At 49.0% G+C, this 25645-nt stretch overlaps 7 non-coding genes across 7 annotated transcripts; all 7 read right to left on the reverse strand.

The window, feature by feature from the left end:
• Nucleotides 1-3024: 3024 nt before the first annotated feature.
• Nucleotides 3025-3097, reverse strand: Trnam-cau (transfer RNA methionine (anticodon CAU)). Its single transcript has one exon. It is a non-coding gene; the product is annotated as a tRNA-Met (tRNA).
• Nucleotides 3098-4387: 1290 nt separating this feature from the next.
• Nucleotides 4388-4460, reverse strand: Trnam-cau (transfer RNA methionine (anticodon CAU)). Its single transcript has one exon. It is a non-coding gene; the product is annotated as a tRNA-Met (tRNA).
• Nucleotides 4461-9983: 5523 nt separating this feature from the next.
• On the reverse strand, nucleotides 9984-10055 carry Trnaa-ugc (transfer RNA alanine (anticodon UGC)). Its single transcript has one exon. It is a non-coding gene; the product is annotated as a tRNA-Ala (tRNA).
• Nucleotides 10056-15890: 5835 nt separating this feature from the next.
• Trnaa-ugc (transfer RNA alanine (anticodon UGC)) lies at nucleotides 15891-15962 on the reverse strand. Its single transcript has one exon. It is a non-coding gene; the product is annotated as a tRNA-Ala (tRNA).
• Nucleotides 15963-16238: 276 nt separating this feature from the next.
• On the reverse strand, nucleotides 16239-16310 carry Trnaa-ugc (transfer RNA alanine (anticodon UGC)). The gene has a single exon. It is a non-coding gene; the product is annotated as a tRNA-Ala (tRNA).
• Nucleotides 16311-22269: 5959 nt separating this feature from the next.
• Trnaa-ugc (transfer RNA alanine (anticodon UGC)) lies at nucleotides 22270-22341 on the reverse strand. Its single transcript has one exon. It is a non-coding gene; the product is annotated as a tRNA-Ala (tRNA).
• A 276-nt stretch (nucleotides 22342-22617) lies between these two features.
• Nucleotides 22618-22689, reverse strand: Trnaa-ugc (transfer RNA alanine (anticodon UGC)). Its single transcript has one exon. It is a non-coding gene; the product is annotated as a tRNA-Ala (tRNA).
• Between the last annotated feature and the right edge of the window lie 2956 nt (nucleotides 22690-25645).

The following is a 25645-nucleotide window of genomic DNA, read 5'->3' on the forward strand; positions in this document are numbered from 1 at the left end:
AGTTCCTTAATAGCGTTTCTCACTTCGTTCACACTTATTGGCAGCTCCATTCGCGTTTTGATGTCATTTTCAAGCTTTGGCATTAAATTAATGATCGCAGCTTTAGAACCAGCTGCATGGTTCGTTTTATTCATGAATAACTCACTGTAGTATTCTACAAATGCATCTTCGATTTTACTCTTTTCACACGTCACTTCATTGTGATAATGAATCTGGCGTATTTCATTTTTGACTGAATATCTTATTTCGTCGCACAGCGCACGCTTGTTGGGCGTTTCACCCATCCATATCTTTTCAGCTCGTGCTCTTATCACTGCTGCTTTGTACTTCTCTGTTGCGATAAGTTCAAGCTTGTTTTTTACCTCGCGTATTTCTTTTGTATATAAGCCGGATTTGCACTTTCCATGCACATAAGATAATTGAGCTGACATTGAAGTTCTTTCTCTTTAGTCTTTTCTTTCTGATAAAGTATGCTTCCCCTTTCAATCGCAGTCATTTTGACCGCGTTTTTAAAGTTTTCCCACTCCGCTATCCATCCGTGTGTTTTTGTCGATACCATGTCTTCGATTCTTTGTTTTACACTTTGTGTAATGTTTCGTCTTCTAAGAGTTTCACGTTGAACTTCCAGTAGTTCCCAGTTGAACCGGCTCTTTTTTAAATTGGTTCCAAGTGTGGCTGTTACAAGGCTATGGTCGCTAAAAGATACGTGTTTAACTTCGAGGTTAACACACTCTTTGGCAAGAGAGACCGTAGGCGTATATCCTATCCAGCCTAGCACAGCTTCCGCGTTGGTAATGCGTGAAAGTAGGACGGCCTACTTTTGAAAGTAGGTATCCTAAATCTTCCATGTAATATTCTTCCAGCAGCGAAATGAGTAGTCGCTCACTTTTATCTCGTGCAGGCACACTTCTAGTTCTATCTTCAGCCATGCAAACACAGTTAAAATCACCTAGCATGATAAGGCATTTTTCACATTTCAGAAACTGTTCTACTCTTTCAAACAATACAACACGTTCATTATCAGTGTTTGGTGCATAAATACAAATAACACGCCATTCCTTTCCAGAATACAAAAAGTCAAGCACAATCAAGCGCCCCTCCTCTGACGCTACAACTTTTTCACTTTCAATGCCTACGTTGTTTCTTATATAAATTGCGCAGCCCCCGGATGTACCTTTTGAGTGGCTCACACAAACATTATAGTGTCTTCGAAAAGTTTCCACCATACGATCCGTGTGCTCCTCACTTTCAATCTTGGTTTCTTGCACAGCTGCCAGATCTAAGTTATTTTCGAGAAAGAGACGATTAATTTGACTTTGACGCTTCTTGGCTGCTAGTCCGCGTACATTCAAAGTGGCGATTCGTAAGGACACGGCAAGCTTTCCGTTCTTAATTTGTGAGGAGCACTTAGATCGCACAGCGTTTACCTCGGAGCGCAGAGATGTATAAGAGGGTTCACCGTGCTGAGGCAATTCACAGTCGGCATCATCCAGCTGCCCCGTGTCTTCCCTCTCAACAGATGTCCGGTGGCTGGACTCCGCAGCAGGGTCTAAACGTCTTTGTTTTAGAGGAGGCATGTCGCTGGCTTGCACAAGGGAAGCGAGGCCCCGCCTTTAGCTCGGCGGTTTCGCCTCTGGTCGTCCGTCAGGAGGAATGTTCGGTTTCGGCTTGAACGACATTCGTCGCATCAGAGCCGATTTAGGTGGCGGAGGGCCGCCGCTTGCATCCTTAGGAAGGTCCGAGTCTTCGAAGGTTTCGTTATGCCCTCGTTTGGCGGACATCGATGCGATGCCTTCCATGGCTACACTCTCATCTTTCGAAGGGTCGCACGGCGCAGCCGCTTCTACCACACGATTTTCGGTCGTGTTATATTGGGGTGCCTCACTTTTTGGTTCTGCTGACGTTTCTTTCGACTTCCTTTGGTCGCTCGCTATCAACACCTGTTTCACCGTCGTACTGGGGGGCGTTTCCGGCTTTTTGGGTTTCTCCGGCGCCATCGCTGCTGCTTCTTCGGCTTCAGCTTCGTCCATGAAATTTTCAGAAGCATCTTTGCTTTTCGCGGGTCCCGTTATGTTCGCATACGTAGGCACACACTGGGCTTCGTCGTGGCCAAACCGTCGGCACCGCTGGCATCGAGGGATTCGGCAGTCACGGCGGATGTGACCTTTTCCTTGGCAGCGCAAACAAAGGGGGGCCTTTCCAGGAATTACGACGAGAGCAAGTTCTCCGGCGACACGTACTTGGTGGGGAACGTCTTCAATTGTGACCCCTGTCTTTAGCTTCAGGCTTAGCACACGCGTTGTCGAACCTTTCTCTGACACACCCGACACGCGCCAGCGTTCCCTATTCACTTCTGTGACTTCGCCATACGGCTCGAAGGCCACACGAATGTCCTCATTTGTTACATTGTGGAGCACCCAGTGTATCTTCACTCGAACCTCCTGGTTGTTTGGGTCTACCACCAGGCACTTTCTGTTTTTCACATTAATATGTCCGGCAGTTAACAACTTTTGCATACCTTCACGACTTTTGAACGTCACGGCCCACACATGATTCATTTGAAATGCACCTAAGGCTTCCACCTCAGGTAGCAATTCCAATTGAGCAAGGGCATCCCTGTAGTCCTCGACTCGGTACGGTCTCGCTTGTAGGTCACCGTGCAAAAATACTGTGTTCAAAACAATACGACCTTTCGGCAGATGTGGCAGCAGTACTTGATAATCCTGGTTATCTTCCATAGCGTCCCTGTTTCCGCGGCTAAACTGTGCCGCAAGCACTGGCTCGTTCGAGCCCATGAAAACACGTCCGTCACCCGTGGCGGCCGGAAGTGGAATCCTACTGCGCTACCGAGGCGGACGTTTGGCCCGTGGGCGCATACCGTCTCGATCACGGTGGTTAAAAGTAGAATAAATAATAGGGCACATGCTCATTAACGAGGCTACCACTGAAGCATTAAGAGTGCGGGACAGAAAGTCACTGGGACATCCTAAAAGGGCATACAAAAAAAAAAGAAACTGCCGCCTTTGCCCCGGGTGAGGATCGAACTCACGACCTTCAGATTATGAGACTGACGCGCTGCCTACTGCGCTACCGAGGCGGACGTTTGGCCCGTGGGCGCATACCGTCTCGATCACGGTGGTTAAAAGTAGAATAAATAATAGGGCACATGCTCATTAATGAGGCGGCCACTGAAGCATTAAGAGTGCGGGACAAGAAAGTCACTGGGACATCCTAAAAGGGCATACAAAAAAAAAGGGAAGTGCCGCCTTTGGCCCGGGTGGGGATCGAACTTGTATTGTACACGTACCTCACAGGAGTACGGCCACTAGCGTGGGTTCGGACTTAGCGAGCCACAGGGCCGCGTTTGCCGTCGCCTCGCGTGAACTAGCGCGCCGCTGCACACGTAAGTGCGTTCGAGCGCAAAGGCGCCGAGCGCAACGCGGCAAGTACACAGTACTGCTCTCGAGATCCGCAACAGTTTATTGCCTGCAGCAACACCACAAAACGCAGTACAACACCCGCTCCCAAAGGCGGCGGGAGAAGCAAAACAGGCTTCCCCACGCCACGGGCGAAAGTACAACACAAAGGGTGCCGCTAGCACGTCTCCGCGGGCAAAAGGGCTCACGGCGACACGCCGCTGTGAGAAAACGGGCCCCTCGCGACTATGCTGCGTACTCTTACGATCCGCGACCACAGGGCCCGATCGCTCGAGTGAGGGCTAACTCCGCTCGCGTTGGCTTCGATAGTACGGTTTCGGCGTAGTATGACCACGCGTGAATGCATCGCACCGCTCTTCAGGCTAGCGTTCGGAAAAGGACAACGTAAGCTAAGCGCTCGCCGCTGGCGCAAGGCACCGTTAGCGAGTTCCGTCCGAGCGAGCCCAAAAGAGGAGCCGACGGACGGGAGAGAAAATACGTGCTTACCCTACGAGGTCCAGAGAGAGTCTCTCCCCCCCCGCTGCTCGAAACGTCTCGCGAGACGCGAAACTCGAGCGCAGCGCCCCGTCGAGGTCCGACGCCGGGAGGGGGAGGTTAACGTCACTCCCCCGCTCGCCCAGCGCTGTAAGACGGCGGAGGAAGGGAGCGTCATATGATCGGACGTGGGGATAGCAGAAATAGGCGAAAACCAGCGCAATGGCGACGGGCAAGCCTCAATCCCCACAAACTCACGACCTTCAGATTATGAGACTGACGCGCTGCCTACTGCCCTTTCCGAGGCGGACGTCTGGCCCGTGGGCGCATACCGTCTCGATCACGGTGGTTAAAAGAATAAATAATAGGGCACATGCTCATTAACGAGGCTTTCACTGAAGCATTAAGAGTGCGGGACAAGAAAGTCACCGGGACATTCTAAAAGGGCATACAAAAAAAAAAGAAAGTGCCGCCTTTGCCCCGGGCGAGGATCGAACTCACGACCTTCAGATTATGAGGCTGACGCGCTGCCTACTGTGCTACCGAGGCTTTTTTTTTCGTTTTCTTTTTTTTTCTTTATTGCCTGCATGCATTACAAAGGAATACATATTTACGTGCTAAAACATGTCAACCACACTTTGGCTAACATTACATTATTAAAATCTCTTAAGTTTCACTAAATCGTCGAGAATAGCCACCCAATCGGGTGGTTCACTCTGCTCACGATATATTTCCCGAATATGCGCAATACTTTCGATGAAGTTGACTCTCCACGAACGGTCATCCACATCAACATGTCTAAGTGCCATTCTCGTTTTCCACAGACTGTGGAGGCCAAGGAGCACAAACATATCGTAGGGAACTACCCCCGCATTATCTGTTGGTAAAAAGCGAATTCCCAAATGCGTAATCGGTAGTTCTTTTTTAAGGGTCCGCTGTAAGACGTCCCAGTGGAAGATTGCATCCCAGCAGTCGATGAAAGCATGTTCGATGGTTTCTGGTTTGTTGCAAAGTAAGCAGTTTACAGTCCACGGAACATCTATGCCTTTTTCATCCAGCCATGTTTTTACGGGTACCGTGTTTGCATGTAGCTTGAAGAAAAACGTTTTTTGAGAAGGTCTAATTGGCATCTTTTTAACCCGTTTCAATACATCGTCTCCGTGGCCTCCCCAGTTTACAGATCTGTACAAAGGTATCGGCAACATTGAATCAACTAAATCTCTGTACAGTGTTTTTCTTGTCACAGAACACAAATACTCCATTGAAAAGCGAGTGTATAAAAAACGGAAAGAATCAACCACTTCACGCAAATAGCCAGTGACGCTTCCTCCCGCCATATCTGCGGAAGTTACAAGAAATTGCGGCAGTGCTTTCCTCAATCGAACTTGAATCACTGTGCGCATAAAATCGTTTGTCTGCTCACACAAAAAAAGAAACCGAGACACAATTTGTCTGATAAAGAAATGGGACAGACCTAGCCCACCACTGCGGACGGAACGAAACAAATTGGTTCTGCTTGCCCTCTCCCAATTTGAAGCGCTTATGAATACGGCAAAAACACGGTGCATTTTTTGCACATTTGAACGACACATAGATAGGATTTGCAAGACGTACCGCCATTAAGAAAATATTACACACGGTAGCGCGTCCAAACATTGATAAATCGCGCCCCTGCCAAGCCTTTATTTTTTCCCCCATTCTCTCTGCCTCGTCACACCAATACTGCTTACTGTCCTTATAGTGCTCGAGGGGCACACCCAAGTACTTAGCCGGCGTTGTTGACCACCGGACGTTTGCAAACTGAGCCGGTGTATTGTCCCAGTGACCGTGCCAAATCCCGAGGCTCTTCTCCCAATTTATCTGAGCTCCAGATTGCTCACAGTATGTCTTTAAGAGGCTTGCAGTTTCGAGAACGCTGTCGCGATCCTCGCAGAAAACAGCGATGCCGTCGGCGTATGCCAGTATTTTAACTTCAGCACGTTGTAATTTGAAACCTCGGATGTTTTCATTGCGCATCACTGCTAAACAAAAGGGCTCGAGATATAGCGCGAAAAGCAATGGGCATAGAGGACACCCTTGTCTGAGGGAAGACATCACTGAAAGCTTTGCGCTGAGAGACTTGTTAATTATAATCTGTGTAGTACATTGGTCATAGGCCTTTCTCACGCCATCTGAAGTTATTTTTCCAACATTCACGTACTCTAAAACAAGGAAAAGAACATCGCGGGACACGCGGTCGAAGGCTTTCGCCAGGTCAAGCTGCAACAAAGCAACGCGTCCAGCGAAAGCATCGCAACACTCTAGAACACTTCGTGCTACGTAGGTGTTCGTAGCAATCGTGCGACCTTTAATGCCGCAAGTTTGGTGCGGGCCGACTAGTTCTGTTACGAGTGCTTGAAGTCTCTTTGCCAACACCTTCATGAATATCTTATAATCGGTCTTTGTAAGGCTGATTGGCCTGTAACCACCCACCGATAAGAGCGTCTTGTAGTCATCTGTTTTAGGTATTAAAACCATGTGCGCACTCTTGAAAGACGGCGGCACCCGTTGCTTTTCGTATGCTTCCGCGTATACATGCTGCAATGCTTTAGCAAGCCAAGGTGCAAATGCCTTGTAGAAAGCAGCTCCTAATCCATCGGGACCTGGCGACTTGCCTGCAGGAAGTTCTTCGATTGCGCGTTCTATTTCCCGCGTGCTTATCGGTTCCTCCAGACTAGCTTTGACCTCGTCATCGACACGTGGCATGAAATTTAAAAACCGTGCTTCATATTCATCTCCCGCATGGATTGGGACCCCGAACAATTGGCGGTAATGTTCTATGAAGGCCTGTTCTATCATATTCTTGTCGGAAGTAACACCATCACGATAAGTAGTCTGTCCTATCTCATTTTTTCTCGCATATCGCTTTTCATCAGCAAGAGCGCGTTTGTTCGGCGTTCCATCAGCCCATAGTCTTTCATCCAGGTTCTCGCTGGCCAGCAGCTGTTCCCATCTAATTGACCGGGCCCACAGAGCGGCTGCTGCGAGCGGAGCCCTGGACTGAGGGCCCCCCCCACCGCAAGTCAAGAACCTCCGCATACCCGGAGCTTCTCCGCAGAAATTCTGTTAATAAATGTTTTCACCACCACCACCCATAGTCTTTCCGCACGTGCCCTAATAACCGCTGCTCTATATTTTTCTCTGTCAATGCCTTTCATCTCGCTTTTTATTTTTCTAATTTCTTCGCGATACTTTACCGGCTGCGCACTATCCATTGAAATAAGGAAGTTGAGTTCCTTCTGGAGCTCGTTTTCTTTCATTTTTTCATTATAGCGTCTAGTGGTGCCTATCTCAATTGCAGCCATGTTCACGTGGACCTTAAAGTCTTCCCATGCTTCCGCGTAATGTAAAAACTTATTTCTTAACAAGTTTCTAATCTGGCTGGTAACATTATTCACAAAATTGTCATCATCCAGGTGTTTTTCGCTAAACTTCCACATCGCCCAATGAAACCGCAGTTTTTTGGACTTGGTGCCCAGGTCGCTAAAAGACACCGGCTGTACAACATAGCTATCGCAAAAAAGGCACTAGATCTAACGATATATAGGCTCTGTCGAGTCATGCCTGGCTATCTCGCTGATAGTGCGTAAATCGCGGCTGCGATGTACTGGCCATAAGGCGACCTACATCTTCTAGGTTGTAATCGCTCATTAAAGTGTTTAAAAACACTGCACTTTTGTCACGAGCGGTAGTACGTTTAGCGCGATCTTCTGCATAGCACACACAGTTAAAATCACCCAGAAAAATAATCTGTCTGTCGCATTGAAGGTACCATTCGACATTCGGGAAGATAGATAGATAGATAGATAACTTTATTGTACACCGAGGGAGGAGAGCCGGGTTTTACCCCGACGCCCCTGCGGGCCGCTCCCACGTTGGAACAGGCAGGGAGTACCTGCAGAAAACTTCGATTTCGTTTATGTCATTTGGCGCATACAAACAGATAAGCCTCCATTGTGATCCGCTAAAATGAAAGTCGAGGACTATCAGTCGTCCGTTTTCGTTCACAGTGACGGCCTCTTCACTTATACGAATGCCTCTTCGAACCAAGACAGCGCAGCCACCAGACGTGCGCAGCTACCAGACAGATGCATACGTTGTAATATGTTTTAAAGGGCATTACCATTTTGTTTGTTTTCTCCTCACTTTCAACTTTCGTCTCTTGTATGGCGATAAATCAAGGTCCTTTTCAACGCATAGACGGCTCAGCTGGCACTGCCTCCGCCTTGCTGCGAGGCCGCGCACATTAATAGTAGCAACTCTAATTCCCCTCTCCAAATTCATTGCTAATACTTGAAAGAATTAAACACAACACACAGCAATCATAATCACACGTAGCACCGTTAATTCTACTCATAGTTATGTCAACAAGTGTTCATTACGGCCAGAGCAGCTGGTTTTCTAAACAAATGCAGTCCACAGCGTACCTTTCTCGAGGAGCCGCTGTCCACGCCATTCCTTCGCTATTGGTTAGCACTCGAGGGCGCGCCCGAGTGCTTTCGCAGGAACAGGTCTCTCAGTCTACTTAGGTGCCGTTTCCGCCGTTCTCTTGTCCGGCGGGATATTCGGCGTGGGCCGTATTGACAACCGGCGCATTCCCGCCGACTTTTGCGGTGGTTCCTCGCTGTTCACTGCGTCGGTCTTCGCGCCGTCGTTCGTTGACTCCTCTCGCGTCCTCTTCCCTATCGAGCCTCCAGCCTTGGTAAAGTCCATAGGTTCACTGCCAACTGATTCCGAGGTGTCCGGTGCTGTCTTCGTCGCGGTGTCCTTTTTTGGACGTCGATGGTCTGGTCCTTGTTCACATGTCTTGAAGGTGTTCCTGGCCCACGCGCTGCTCCGGCCGCTTGTCCCTGCGGTTTCGCCGATTCCGTCGCAGAGGCTTTCGCCTCCTTGACGCTTCCGGCTGAGGCTTCCTCAGCTTCCACTTCAACCATAAGAAGTTCAGCGTTTTCGTCTGCGGCCGTTGGCACTGCCACGTTTGCGTACGTCCTCACGCACTGCGACTCTTCATGGCCGTGACGGCGACAACGTGTGCAGCGCGGGACGCGGCAGTCGCGCCGGATGTGTCCTGTGTTGCGGCACCGAAGGCAGAGTGGTGCTCTTCCAGGAATAACTACTAGGGCTTCCTCACCTGCTATGCGTAGCAGATGGGGTACGTCATCGGCCCCCAGGCCCTTCCTCGGCACCAGGGTGACCAGTCGAGTCGAAGGGCCTTTATCCTGACGGCCGAGCACACGCCACTTTTCCCTCGCCACGTCGGTGACTCGGCCGTAGGGTGCCAGGGCTTCACGAATGTCATCATCCGGCACGGTATGCAGCATCCAATGTAGCTTCAGGTGCAGTGCTTGATTGCCGGGGTCAATGACGATGCACCGGCTGTCCTTCACATTCACTTCTTTCCCCCGTAACAATTCTTTCAATGCGTCACAGCTTTTGAACGTTACGACCCAAACGTGACTCATTCGATACGCCCCCAGGGCAACCACGTCCGTCAGCAATTTCATGCTTGACAGCATATCCCGGAAATGTTCCACCCTGTATGGCCTTGCACGTACGTCGGCGTGTAAAAATAACGTATTAATAACGAGTTGCCCTGTCGGTAGTTGAGGCAGCAGTACCTGGTAATCCGGATCCACGTTGGCAAAAAATCTTGAACCGCGGCCCTGCTGGGCCGCTGAAGCCGCTCCTGCGGAGCTCATGTCAGACACGTCCGCACCCTACGGTGGCCGGAAGTAGAATCCACTGAGCTACACCCCCGCCACGACAGGTAAGTTTAATACCGCGTTCTTTCCTGCTCATTTGGCTTTATTAATAATAATAAAATATCTAATTGCTTCTCATTAGATCCAATTATTTGGGCATCGCGGCTTTTTGCTCTTTGACTTATCACGGAAATGCGCCAGTTTATTCAATTAACAAAATGGCGACGATGTCTGAACAGAACTGAGATCTTACACGCGCAGTGCCGAGTCATCGTACCATCATATCGACAGAACACTAGCACAAAATAAAGCAAAAAAAGGACGATCGTCCTGGAGGTGCCGGGGTTTGAACCCGGGACTTCTCACTTGCAAAGCGAGCGCTCTACCACTGAGCTACACCCCCACCACGACAGGTAAGTTTAATAACGCGTTCTTTCCTGCTCATTTGTCTTTATTATTAATAATAAAATATGTAATTGCTTCTCATTCAATCCAGGGGAGGCGCTGCGATCGTCTGAGCGAGCGAACGCGTGGTCGCGTCAGCTCAAATTTCAACGCATGAGATTGCAGCGAAAATCACCGGATACCCACAAGTGTTTGGTACCACGAGATCCAGCTCATCTCCAGGAGTCACCTGACACCAAAATCAAGGTGGGAGCCCAATTTTTCGCCACTTTACGGACAACTACAAATCAGCGAGGCCGGAGCGAGATCAAGGACGCACATATGCACGGCTGCCGCAACAGCAGCCGCCACGAACGCTGCTGAGCAGTTAGGTGGTAACAAGGGAGCATCGGTTGGCGCGTCGGAAACGCCTCATTTTCCTAACAAGATGGAAGTCGCAGTAGAAAGGGAACAGGTCTCCAGTGAAGATCTCGAAGAAAGCGCAGGGTGGCGAACCGTAGGCTCACGGAAGCCAACTCGGCAGCAAGCGTCGGCTGCCTGCGTGGAGACTTCCGAGTGCAACAACAACAAGAAGCAAGGCGAGCAGCGTTTACGACACATAACCAAAGCAAGTCGCATGCCAAATTTACCTCGAGGCGAATACAAGATAATTATACGTCCAAGAGGAGTCCTCCGCGTCGCTGAATGCGGAGCCGTCCGCCTAGCGACCAGCATCTACCAAGCAGCAGCAATCCCGAGAGAAGCTCAGGATGAGGACATGATATGCCCTAATCTACAACAAAATATCATCGTCGTGAGTACACCCATAGAGGCACATGCTGATAAGTATCAACGCATAACCCGCATCACGGTCGGCAACAACCCGTATGAGACCAGTGCTTACGAGGCGGCACCAGACTATACTTCAAAAGGCGTAATCCGCGGCATCCCCTTGGAAGATAGCGCCCGCGATATCACCGCCAACGTCGTCACACCACGAAATCCCACGGAAATGGCTGCAAAAAGGCTGAGTAACACAACGACGGTGATCGTGCTGTTCGAGGGCTTCAGGGTACCGACGTACGTTCGCTACGGTGGAGCCCTACTGCGATGCACCCTGTACCGAAAACAAATCGATACATGTTATCACTGCGGCAGATTGGGGCACCGTGCAGATGTGTGCCCGAATCCCAACGATCGTATATGTCGAGGCTGCGGGACGCCGAGCGCTCCCCAAGACCACCAGTGTACACCCACATGCCAACTCTGTGGAAGCAACCACCAGACGGCCGACAGGACCTGCAAGGCACGCTACAAGACCCCCTACATTGTGAAACGTCGCCGCTGGGAGCGCCAACAATAACAAGATTCACCCAAGCCTACACCCGCCAGTAACAATGCAGATCAGCAGGACTCTTCTCCCCCTCGACAACCAGGAGGCCGGGGCCGGCCAAGATCCCGCACCCGTTCCCGGTCCAAATCCAGGTCACGGAGCCGAACGCCTGGACTACAAGAGCTGAGGTGGGCAGACGTGGTCGCGGGAACGCAGCATGGGTCTGAAGAGACCGCATCTCAGAACGCATTGAGTAAGCTAGAGTCAGAGATAATACAACTCAAACAAATGCTAACTCAATGCAATCAGAAAATCAATGCTTTAAGCGAGGAAAACCGCGCACTTAAAGAGGAACTTCGTAGAGTTAAACACTCAGAACCAACCCCAGTAAATAACCCCGTACAACCCATACCTGAAGCAACCGTGGATCATATGGAGGAAGGGGCAACCCCCCCGCTACCTAAACGTAAAGCGGAAACTTCGGCTAGTGAGGACAGACCTACACGATATACCACCAGTAATACCGCCCTTACTGACCTCATGAAATCAGTTAAGGAATTCAATGAGTGGATGGCCACCACGTCTCGCCTCATACCTACTCTCACCGATCGTATAGAGACGCTTAAACAGCAAAATGAGCACTTTAACCAAAGAATGCTAGCATTGGAGACTTGGATCTCCCCGCAGCCATCCAACGGAATGGCGCCCGGAGCTCAACCATCACAACCCACTTCGCCGCCCACCGGTTTGATTCAGCCGGCACCATTTATACCCCTCACCATGGCTAAGCAATCCACGTACAACATCTGGCAATGGAATTGTCGAAGCTACGCAAATAAGAAAGCTGTTTTAACCCAATATATACGAGATAAAACAAAGCCAGATGTTATTCTTATCCAGGAGTCGCACGGTCTCGCCAAATTGGCAGGGTACCGTGCAATTGGATACGCCACTGGAGAGACTACTACCCTTACAACCCTAGTCCGCAGAGACCACACTGTTATACAACACGACACTAAAATTAGACACATCGATAACATCCTAATTGAACTCATCCCACATCGCAAAACACATGCTAGCCTCTTCATTCTTAACATATATAGTAATCCTAAACACAGAAAACACAGGTTTCGCACACTCTTTAAGCGCGCTCTCAACATCGCCGGTTCCAAAACGAGGGCTTAACTCTCATCACGGATCCAAGCGTGCCCACCCGGGTAGGCACCAGTTCTAGCAAGGACACTACACCAGATCTCACATTCGTCAAACATGCACCCACAACGACATGGCGCAACACACTGGAGGATTTAGGTAGCGACCATTACATCATTGATATCCACATGAAGGGAGGCCCTCGCAAACCGGTAGGAAAGCAACACAAGCTAGTCGACTGGGCTAAGTTCCGCAAGTCACGAGAAAATAAGGTCACATCTATCGAGGACATTGTACATTGGACAAACTGCATAAGACAGGACATTGACCAGGCTACACAAATAGTGCCCCCAGAGGCGCACCTCTAGGAGGTTGATAGCCGACTTCTCCATATGTGGGAAGCCAAACAGTCCCTCCAGAAGAGTTGGAAAACCCAAAAATTAAAGAGAAACCTTCGAAAACGTATAGCGCTCCTAAACAGAGAGATCGAAACATACGCCAAGGAATTAAGCCAGCAGCACTGGCATGAAACTTGCAACACCATGGACAATCAAATAGGTTTCGGCAAAACATGGCACCTTCTCCGCCATTTATTAGACCCTGAGAACAACAAAACAGTCCACCGTCAAAATATCCACAAGCTTATCCATGATTACACAGGCACGGAGGAGGAGCTCCTGCGAAAGGTAGCAACCACACACATTTCCCAATCCCCTCCTCAACTACACCCGGATTACACTGGTCAGACAAATGCAACTCTTGACGAAGAATTTTCCGAAGCAGACATTCGTGCAGTACTACACCGCCTTAACACCAAATCCGCTCCTGGTCTTGATTCCATTACGAACAAGACATTACGTAACCTCGATGATGAATCCATTACTCATCTTACGGATTACATTAACACATGCTGGACCACAGGACGTTTGCCCCCACAATGGAAAGCTGCCGAGATGATTCTTATCCCCAAACCGGGGAAGCCACTAAACATTACCAACCTTAGACCCATCTCTTTAACTTCCTGTTTGGGCAAACTCATGGAACACGCCTTCCTAGCCAGACTAACAGGTTACCTTGAGGACAATGACATTCTCCCGTACACTATGTTAGGCTTCCGAAGGCACCTTTCATGCCAGGACACCATGCTCCAACTAAAGCACCAAATCATAGACACCACGGACCGCTCAACCAAAGCTATACTAGGTTTAGACCTTAAGAAAGCATTTGATAACGTTACACACGCTACAATACTCCAACAGGTTAAAGCCTTAAATCTGGTAACTCGGACGTATAACTACATTCGCGACTTCCTCACGAACCGACAAGCCGTAGTTAAAGTGGGCCCACTTACATCATCTGAGATATCCATAGGAAGCGCGGGAACTCCACAGGGCTCGGTGATATCTCCTATATTATTCAACTTAGCTCTTCTCGGATTGCCCTCACAGCTGTCAATGATTCCCGGGCTTCATCACAGAATCTATGCCGATACGTAACGGCAGCGACGGCTCTATAGAAGAACGACTACAAGAAGCGGTAAACGTAGTAGAACGATATCTCCACGGGACAGGGCTCTCTTGTTCGGCGGAGAAGTCCGAACTCCTCCTATACCGCCCCACACTCACAGGCAGACCCCGAAAACAGTATAGTCCTACATGCTCATATGCAGACATTACCCTGAAAACGGCGGACGGACGTGTCATACCGACAGTCGATAAAATACGGGTTTTGGGACTTCTTATTGAAAGCAAAGGCACAAATGGTGAGACAATCCGTAAATTAGAAGCTAAAGTCGCGCAAACGATGCGACTCATTAAACGAATCACTAACAAACAGCAGGGCATGAAAGAAGGAAGTATTCTTCGGCTTATCCACTCATTCGTGCTCAGCCATATTACCTATGTCGCTGCCTACCGCCGATGGTTCGCGGCAGAAAAAGCCAAACTCAACGGGCTCATTAGACGAGTTTACAAACAGGCGCTAGGGCTTCGGCAGAGTACCAGCACGGAACTCCTCCTTCAACTAGGCTTTCATAACACCCTTGAAGAAATAATTGAAGCGCAACAGATCTCGCAGTACGAGCGCTTGAGCAATACCAAAGCCGGCCGCCACATTCTCGACAGTCTTGTCATTTCTTATCACACACAACACGGTAACAAACACGACATACCACGCGATATCCGTACTAAAGTCATAATACCACCATTGCCAAAGAACATGCATCCTGAACACAACAAAGGCAGAATAATCAGTAGAGCCAGAGCTATGCTCCAAAGTTTCGGCCGCAATGAGGAGGCCGTGTTTGTCGATGCAGCGCGCTATCGAGACGGTCGCCGTTTTGCTGTTGCGGTTGTAGACCATACGCACACATGCATGACCAGTGCTTCGATCAACACAAGGCACGTAGAAACAGCGGAGGAGGTAGCTATCGCGCTGGCCATAGCTCACACCGATGCCCATTATATTATCAGTGACTCACAAACGGCAGTTCGAAATTTTGCAAATGGTAGGATCTCTCCAGTGGCATTGCAAGTCCTTACTAAAGGCAAGACCCGCTCTGACGAACAAAATGCACACATCCTCTGGTTTCCCGCGCACACACCCATCGACCGCACGGAGGTCAATCTTAACGAGGTGGCGCACAACGTGGCTCGAGGTCTCACGTTCCGAGCTGCGTCTGCGCTTGACACTACCCGAAAGGACTCCCTTGTGAACGAATGGGAGTAGGGGGATAGACTAACCAAATTCAGCGATATTACCCAACACTATAAAATTCAGCGACGGGAATACCCCCCGCCCCACCCCTATTTAGCCGGGCCCAGTCCGTTCAATGGCGGCAATTACAAACAGGCACATACACTAATCCCGTAATTATGAAGCACATTTACCCTGATTTGTATACAAACAACTCATGCAAGTATTGCACCAATAGGGCCACACTAGCGCATATTCTCTGGGAGTGTCCAGCACTAATTCGCAAAACTAGGGACGCGGCCTCCAATGAGGACCTTCGGGTGCGTTGGCGGGCCGCGCTGCTCAGCTCAAGACTAGACAATCAACTCTGGGCGATCCAGCAGGCGAAGGAAGCTACTGAGAGACACGGTCTCTCGGCCGACTCCTAGGCGGGAACCCAGCCCGGAAACCTGCAGGAACTTATTAAAGTTATTCACTCACTCATTCAATCCAATTATTTGGTAATCGCGGCTTTATGCTCTTTGCCTTATAACGGAAATGCGCCAATTTATTCCTTAACAAAATTGCGACGATGTCTGAACAGAACTGCGATCTTACAGGCGCAGTGCCGAGTCATCGTACCATCATATCGACAGAACACTAGCACAAAATAAAGCAAAAAAAGGACGATCGTCCTGGAGGTGCCGGGGATTGAACCCGGGACTTCTCACATGCAAAGCGAGCGCTCTACCACTGAGCTACACCCCCGCCACGACAGTTAAGTTTAATAACGCGTTCTTTTCTGCTCATTTGTCTTTATTAACAATAATAAAATATGTAATTGCTTCTCATTCAATCCAATTATTTGGGCATCACGGCTTTATGCTCTTTGCCTTATCACGGAAATGCGCCAATTTATTCCATTAACAAAATTGCGACGATGTCTGAGCAGAACTGCGATCTTACACGCGCAGTGCCGAGTCATCGTACCATCATATCGACAGAACACTAGCACAAAATAAAGCAAAAAAAGGACGATCGTCCTGGAGGTGCCGGGGTTTGAACCCGGGACATCTCACATGCAAAGCGAGCGCTCTACCACTGAGCTACACCCCCACCACGACAGGTAAGTTTAATAACGCGTTCTTTCCTGCTCATTTGTCTTTATTATTAATAATAAAATATGTAATTGCTTCTCATTCAATCCAGGGGAGGCGCTGCGATCGTCTGAGCGTGCGAACGCGTGGTCGCGTCAGCTCAAATTTCAACGCATGAGATTGCAGCGAAAATCACCGGATACCCACAAGTGTTTGGTACCACGAGATCCAGCTCATCTCCAGGAGTCACCTGACACCAAAATCAAGGTGTGAGCCCAATTTTTCGCCACTTTACGGACAACTACAAATCAGCGAGGCCGGAGCGAGATCAAGGACGCACATATGCACGGCTGCCGCAGCAGCAGCCGCCACGAACGCTGCTGAGCAGTTAGGTGGTAACAAGGGAGCATCGGTTGGCGCGTCGGAAACGCCTCATTTTCCTAACAAGATGGAAGTCGCAGTAGAAAGGGAACAGGTCTCCAGTGAAGATCTCGAAGAAAGCGCAGGGTGGCGAACCGTAGGCTCACGGAAGCCAACTCGGCAGCAAGCGTCGGCTGCCTGCGTGGAGACTTCCGACTGCAACAACAACAAGAAGCAAGGCGAGCAGCGTTTACGACAAATAACCAAAGCAAGTCGCATGCCAAATTTACCTCGAGGCGAATACAAGATAATTATATGTCCAAGAGGAGTCCTCCGCGTCGCTGAATGCGGAGCCGTCCGCCTAGCGACCAGCATCTACCAAGCAGCAGCAATCCCGAGAGAAGCTCAGGATGAGGACATGATATGCCCTAATCTACAACAAAATATCATCGTCGTGAGTACACTCATAGAGGCACATGCTGATAAGCATCAACGCATAACCCGCATCACGGTCGGCAACAACACGTATGAGACCAGTGCTTACGAGGCGGCACCAGACTATACTTCAAAAGGCGTAATCCGCGGCATCCCCTTGGAAGATAGCGCCCGCGATATCACCGCCAACGTCGTCACACCACGAAATCCCACGGCAATGGCTGCAAAAAGGCTGAGTAACACAGCGACGGTGATCGTGCTGTTCGAGGGCTTCAGGGTACCGACGTACGTTCGCTACGGTGGAGCCCTACTGCGATGCACCCTGTACCGAAAACCAATCGATACATGTTATCACTGCGGCAGATTGGGGCACCGTGCAGATGTGTGCCCGAATCCCAACGATCGTATATGTCGAGGCTGCGGGACGCCGAGCGCTCCCCAAGACCACCAGTGTACACCCACATGCCAAATCTGTGGAAGCAACCACCAGACGGCCGACAGGACCTGCAAGGCACGCTACAAGACCCCCTACATTGTGAAACGTCGCCGCTGGGAGCGCCAACAATAACAAGATTCACCCAAGCCTACACCCGCCAGTAACAATGCAGATCAGCAGGACTCTTCTCCCCCTCGACAACCAGGAGGCCGGGGCCGGCCAAGATCCCGCACCCGTTCCCGGTCCAAATCCAGGTCACGGAGCCGAACGCCTGGACTACAAGAGCTGAGGTGGGCAGACGTGGTCGCGGGAACGCAGCATGGGTCTGAGGAGGCCGCATCTCAGAACGCAATGAGTAAGCTAGAGTCAGAGATAATACAACTCAAACAAATGCTAACTCAATGCAATCAGAAAATCAATGCTTTAAGCGAGGAAAACCGCGCACTTAAAGAGGAACTTCGTAGAGTTAAACACTCAGAACCAAACCCAGTAAATAACCCCGTACAACCGATACCTGAAGCAACCGTGGATCAAATGGAGGAAGGGGCAACCCCCCCCGCTACCTAAACGTAAAGCGGAAACTTCGGCTAGTGAGGACAGACCTACACGATTTACCACCAGTAATACCGCCCTTACTGACCTCATGAAATCAGTTAAGGAATTCAATGAGTGGATGACCACCACGTCTCGCCTCATACCTACTCTCACCGATCGTATAGAGACGCTTAAACAGCAAAATGAGCACTTTAACCAAAGAATGCTAGCATTGGAGACTTGGATCTCCCCGCAGCCATCGAACGGAATGGCGCCCGGAGCTCAACCATCACAACCCACTTCGCCGCCCACCGGTTTGATTCAGCCGGCACCATTTATACCCCTCACCCCTCACCATGGCTAAGCAATCCACGTACAACATCTGGCAATGGAATTGTCGAAGCTACGCAAATAAGAAAGCTGTTTTAACCCAATATATACGAGATAAAACAAAGCCAGATATTATTCTTATCCAGGAGTCGCACGGTCTCGCCAAATTGGCAGGGTACCGTGCAATTGGATACGCCACTGGAGAGACTACTACCCTTACAACCCTAGTCCGCAGAGACCACACTGTTATACAACACGACACTAAAATTAGACACATCGATAACATCCTAATTGAACTCATCCCACATCGCAAAACACATGCTAGCCTCTTCATTCTTAACATATATAGTAATCCTACACACAGAAAACACAGGTTTCGCACACTCTTTAAGCGCGCTCTCAACATCGCCGGTTCCAATTCCATTATAATAGCCGGTGACTTTAATGCACCATACACAGCTTGGGGTTATTCTTATGCTCACCCAAAAGGTCGAGATCTCTGGCTCGACTCCCAAAACGAGGGCTTAACTCTCATCACGGATCCAAGCGTGCCCACCCGGGTAGGCACCAGTTCTAGCAAGGACACTACGCCAGATCTCACATTCGTCAAACATGCACCCACAACGACATGGCGCAACACACTGGAGGATCTAGGTAGCGACCATTACATCATTGATATCCACATGAAGGGAGGCCCTCGCAAACCGGTAGGAAAGCAGCACAAGCTAGTCGACTGGGCTATGTTCCGCAAGTCACGAGAAAATAAGGTCACATCTATCAAGGACATTGTACATTGGACAAACTGCTTAAGACAGGACATTGACCAGGCTGCACAAATAGTACCCCCAGAGGCGCACCTCTAGGAGGTTGATAGCCGACTTCTCCATATGTGGGAAGCCAAACAGTCCCTCCAGAAGAGGTGGAAAACCCAAAAATTAAACAGAAACCTTCGAAAACGTATAGCGCTCCTAAACAGAGAGATCGAAACATACGCCAAGGAATTAAGCCAGCAGCACTGGCATGAAACTTGCAACACCATGGACAATCAAATACGTTTCGGCAAAACATGGCAGCTTCTCCGCCATTTATTAGACCCTGAGAACAACAAAACTGTCCACCGTCAAAATATCCACAAGCTTATCCATGATTACACAGGCACGGAGGAGGAGCTCCTGCGAAAGGTAGCAACCACACACATTTCCCAAGCCCCTCCTCAACTACACCCGGATTACACTGGTCAGACAAATGCAACTCTTGACGAAGAATTTTCCGAAGCAGACATTCTTGCAGTACTACACCGCCTTAACACCAAATCCGCTCCTGGTCTTGATTCCATTACGAACAAGACATTACGTAACCTCGACGATGAATCCATTACTCATCTTACGGATTACATTAACACATGCTGGACCACAGGACGTTTGCCCCCACAATGGAAAGCTGCCGAGATGATTCTTATCCCCAAACCGGGGAAGCCACTAAACATTACCAACCTTAGACCCATCTCTTTAACTTCCTCTTTGGGCAAACTCATGGAACACGCCTTCATAGCCAGACTAACAGGTTACCTTGAGGACAATGACATTCTCCCGTACACTATGTTAGGCTTCCGAAGGCACCTTTCATGCCAGGACACCATGCTCCAACTAAAGCACCAAATCATAGACCCCACGGACCGCTCAACCAAAGCTATACTAGGTTTAGACCTTAAGAAAACATTTGATAACGTTACACACGCTACAATACTCCAACAGGTTAACGCCTTAAATCTGGGAACTCGGACGTATAACTACATTCGCGACTTCCTCACGAACCGACAAGCCGTAGTTATAGTGGGCCCACTTACATCATCTGAGATATCCATAGGAAGCGCGGGAACTCCACAGGGCTCGGTGATATCTCCTATATTATTCAACCTAGCTCTTCTCGGATTGCCCTCACAGCTGTCAATGATTCCCGGGCTTCATCAAAGCATCTATGCCGATGATATTACGCTCTGGATACGTAACGGCAGCGACGGCTCTATAGAAGAACGACTACAAGAAGCGGTAAACGTAGTAGAACGATATCTCCACGGGACAGGGCTCTCTTGTTCGGCGGAGAAGACCGAACTCCTACTATACCGCCCCACACTCAAAGGCAGACCCCGAAAACAGTATAGTCCTACATGCTCATATGCAGACATTACACTGAAAACGGCGGACGGACGTATCGTACCGACAGTCGATAAAATACGGGTTTTGGGACTTCTTATTGAAAGCAAAGGCACAAATGGTGAGACAATCCGTAAATTAGAAGCTAAAGTCGCGCAAACGATGCGACTCATTAAACGAATCACTAACAAACAGTAGGGCATGAAAGAAGGAAGTATTCTTCGGCTTATCCACTCATTCGTGCTCAGCCATATTACCTATGTCGCTGCCTACCGCCGATGGTTCGCGGCAGAAAAAGCCAAACTCAACGGGCTCATTAGACGAGTTTACAAACAGGCGCTAGGGCTTCGGCAGAGTACCAGCACGGAACTCCTCCTTCAACTAGGCTTTCATAACACCCTTGAAGAAATAATTGAAGCGCAACAGATCTCGCAGTACGAGCGCTTGAGCAATACCAAAGCCGGCCGCCACATTCTCGACAGTCTTGGCATTTCTTATCACACACAACACGGTAACAAACACGACATACCACGCGATATCCGTACTAAAGTCATAATACCACCATTGCCAAAGAACATGCATCCTGAACACAACAATGGCAGAAGAATCAGTAGAGCCAGAGCTATGCTCCAAAGTTTCGGCCGCAATGAGGAGGCCGTGTTTGTCGATGCAGCGCGCTATCGAGACGGTCGCCGTTTTGCTGTTGCGGTTGTAGACCATACGCACACATGCATGACCAGTGCTTCGATCAACACAAGGCACGTAGAAACAGCGGAGGAGGTAGCTATCGCGCTGGCCATAGCTCACACCGATGCCCAATATATTATCAGTGACTCACAAACGGCAGTTAGAAATTTTGCAAATGGTAGGATCTCTCCAGTGGCATTGCAAGTCCGTATACTAAAGGCAAAACCCGCTCTGACGAACAAAATGCACACATCCTCTGGTTTCCCGCCCACACACCCGTCGACCGCACGGAGGTCAATCTTAACGAGGTGGCGCACAACGTGGCTCGAGGTCTCACGTTCCGAGCTGCGTCTGCGCTTGACACTACCCAAAGGACTCCCTTGTGAACGAATGGGAGTGGGGGGATAGACTAACCAAATTCAGCGATATTACCCAACACTATAAAATTCAGCGACGGGAATACCCCCCGCCCCACCCCAAACTTAGCCGGGCCAAGTCCGTTCAATGGCGGCAATTACAAACAGGCACATACACTAATCCCGCAATTATGAAGCACATTTACCCTGATTTGTATACAAACAACTCATGCAAGTATTGCACCAATAGGGCCACACTAGCGCATATTCTCTGGGAGTGTCCAGAACTAATTCGCAAAACTAGGGACGCGGCCTCCAATGAGGACCTTCGGGTGCGTTGGCGGGCCGCGCTGCTCAGCTCAAGACTAGACAATCAACTCTGGGCGATCCAGCAGGCGAAGGAAGCTACTGAGAGACACGGTCTCTCGGCCGACTCCTAGGCGGGAACCCAGCCCGGAAACCTGCAGGAACTTATTAAAGTTATTCACTCACTCATTCAATCCAATTATTTGGGCATCGCGGCTTTATGCTCTTTGCCTTATAACGGAAATGCGCCAATTTATTCCTTAACAAAATTGCGACGATGTCTGAACAGAACTGCGATCTTACAGGCGCAGTGCCGTGTCATCGTACCATCATATCGACAGAACACTAGCACAAAATAAAGCAAAAAAAGGACGATCGTCCTGGAGGTGCCGGGGTTTCAACCCGGGACTTCTCACATGCAAAGCGAGCGCTCTACCACTGAGCTACACCCCCGCCACGACAGGTAAGTTTAATACCGCGTTCTTTCCTGCTCATTTGGCTTTATTAATAATAATAAAATATGTAATTGCTTCTCATTCAATCCAATTATTTGTGCATCGCGGCTTTATGCTCTTTGACTTATCACGGAAATGCGCCAATTTATTCCATTAACAAAATGGCGACCATGTCTGAACAGAACTGCGATCTTACACGCGCAGTGCCGAGTCATCGTACCATCATATCGACAGAACACTAGCACAAAATAAAGCAAAAAAAGGACGACCGTCCTGGAGGTGCCGGGGATTGAACCCGGGACTTCTCACATGCAAAGCGAGCGCTCTACCACTGAGCTACACCTTTTTTTTTCTTTATTGCCTGTAATCAGCAGTACATGAGAGCATCAACATAAACAACATATGTACACAACTAAGTGGAATGCTTATCCATTACAAATAAAGAATGAACTGCCACCTGTCAAATCGGAACAGGGGTTGTTTAGAATTCCTTAAGATTGGCCAGGGGTTCTATTCTGGCCAGCCATGGTGGCGGACACTCTTGTGCAGCCATCACATCAAGAAAACGAGTTATTTGTTCTCGAAAATACACATGGACTGGTCTTCTATCGGGATCGCAATATAAGCCGGCCATGCGCGAGCGCCATATACAGTAGAGGCCAGTTACCATTATCTGATCGAAAGGTGTTCCGTCCTCATCTCCTATCGGCAAATATCTGATGCCGTGGGGGTCAAATGGAAATTCTTTCTTTACTGTTCGCTGTAAAATGTCCCAAAAATACACTCCCTCCCAGCAGTGCAAGAATACGTGGTCTATTGTCTCAGGTTGTTTGCATATGATACATTGCGATCCCCATGGCATGTAAAAGCCCCTTTCTTCTAAAAAGGTTGCAACTGAAAGTGTACCTGTGTGCAGTTTGAAAAAGAAACTTTTGATACCTGGCGACATCTGCATTCTTTTGACACGTTTGAGAACATTCTGACCTGGACCTCGACTGTATATCGCCCTGTACAGCGGCGGGGGAAAAAGGCTGTCCAATACATCATTGCGCAGCTTTTTCCTTGTGACCGTAAACAGGTATTCTTTCGAATAACGTACAGCAAGGAAACGAACACTGAATACAATTTCTCGGTAAAAACCGAACACTGCCGCCGGCACACTTTGAGAACATACAATTAATTCTGGCAAAAAATGCGCGAGCCTAACTTTACAGACTGTTTGCAGAAATGGGTCCTCGTTGTCGCGGAAGAATAGGAACCGTCCAACTAGTTGCCTCACAAACAGGTGGGCCAGCCCTAACCCTCCATCTTTCACCCTTCTGAACAAATTGTTGCGACTACATCTCTCCCATCCGGAACCCCACACAAACACGGCAAACACTCTGTGCAATTTCTGCACATTCACCCTATTACAGAAAATGAATTGCATAACATACCATAGCCTAGCAACGAAAAACAAGTTGCAGATAGTAGCCCTGGCAAATACTGAAAAGTGCTTAGCTTTCCAAGCTTCAGCCTTCTCTTTAGCAGTTCTATGCTCGTCCTGCCAGTATTCGTCACTTTGTTTGTAAGCTTGAAGCGGTGCGCCTAAGTACCTTGCTGGCACTGTCGACCACTTGACATTGGAAATATAGCAGGGGTTTCAGGCCATTCCCCATGCCAAATACCGAGGCACTTGCTCCAGTTCACTCTGCTGCCAGTGATTTCACCGAAGTTTTTAACAACATTTATCGTTTGCAAAACACTCTGCTTGTCTTTACAACACACGGCTACGTCATCAGCATAGGCCAGGAGTTTGACTTCTGTCGCTTGCATTGTAAATCCTTGAATACATTTGTTCTCAATCACTGCCAAACATAGACACTCTAGATAAATACAGAACAAAAGTGGGCTGGCTGGGCAGCCCTGACGCACAGAACGTTGTATGCTGATGGGGGCCCCCAGTGACTTGTTAATTATGAGCTTAGTGGTGCCGTTCCGGTACGCCATGGCTATCCCGTCAGCAATTATGGACCCGACGTTTATATGCTCAAGAATGGCTCTTAGAATAATATGAGCAACACAATCAAAGGCCTTCTCCAAATCAAGTTGGAGAATTGCGACTCGCTCCCTCAACGCGTCACAGCATTCCAGAATCGATCTCATTATGTGTATGTTGGTGTTGATGGTACGTCCTTTGATGCCGCATGTTTGGTGCCTGCCTACTATGGTTTTCATTACTGATTGTAACCTGTCTGCGATTATCTTCATGAATATTTTGTAATCGCTGTTCGTAAGCGATATTGGTCTGTACGACGTAACATGTTTCAGTTTCGCAGGCTGATCTGACTTGGGGATGAGCACGGTGTGCGCTTCCCCGAAAGAATAAGGCAGTGCGTTTACTTCATACGCTTTGTTAAACACGTCCGCGAGCAAGGGCGCTAACTCTGACTTAAACTGTTTATAAAAGGCAGCACTTAAGCCATCTGGACCGGGCGACATTCCTATTTTTAAGTTGTCGATTGCTTTTTCAACTTCGTGGACTGATATCGGTGCCTCTAGCCTGTTCTTCGTATCATCGTTGAGTTGCGGCATACGTCCCAAAAAGGCAGATCTAAAAGCGTCTACGTCAACAGTTCTCGATGCATAAAGTTGTTGGAAGTGCTCGAAAAACACATGTGCTATACCGTCACAGTCAGTTATTTCGTGACAATCTATTTCTATTGCGTCTACATGGTTGCGCGCGCATGCGACTTTTCCAGCCCGAGCGCGCGTTTAGTTGGCGCATCATCTGCTGTCAGTGCCTCGGCCCTAGCGCGAATAATCGCTCCCCGATATCGCTCTTCATCGCAGAGCTCCAATTTCGCTTTAATGCTGCGCAAGTCATCTTTGTAAACGCCCGGTTGGCTGCTTTCTAAAGCCGTTAATTTTTCCAATACCGTCCTTAGTTCTTTCTCTTTAGCTCTTTCTTCCTGCCTTATTTTACATGATCGTTCGATGGCGGCTAACTTAACTCGCTGTTTGAAATGTTCCCACCTTTCAGCGATTTGCACCTTGTTGTTATTTTCTACTTCTTTCAAGTGTTCCTGCAAGTTGCTTAGAAAAAGCTCGTCCTTTAACAATTTGGAATTCATTTTCCACATCTCCCACGTGAAGGTGTTGCGTTTTCTTTTGTGTCCGATACATGTCTTTACCAAACAATGATCTGTAAATGAAAGAGGCGTCACTGCGTAGCTGCGGCACAGGGGTATCACGTCTAGAGACACGTACTGTCGGCCGCAAAAGTTTGCGGGATCTGCAGCGCGTGGCGGAGCGACGGAAAA

This window comes from Rhipicephalus sanguineus, chromosome 4, assembly GCF_013339695.2.
Source record: "Rhipicephalus sanguineus isolate Rsan-2018 chromosome 4, BIME_Rsan_1.4, whole genome shotgun sequence".
In the NCBI taxonomy this organism is placed as follows: domain Eukaryota; kingdom Metazoa; phylum Arthropoda; class Arachnida; order Ixodida; family Ixodidae; genus Rhipicephalus; species Rhipicephalus sanguineus.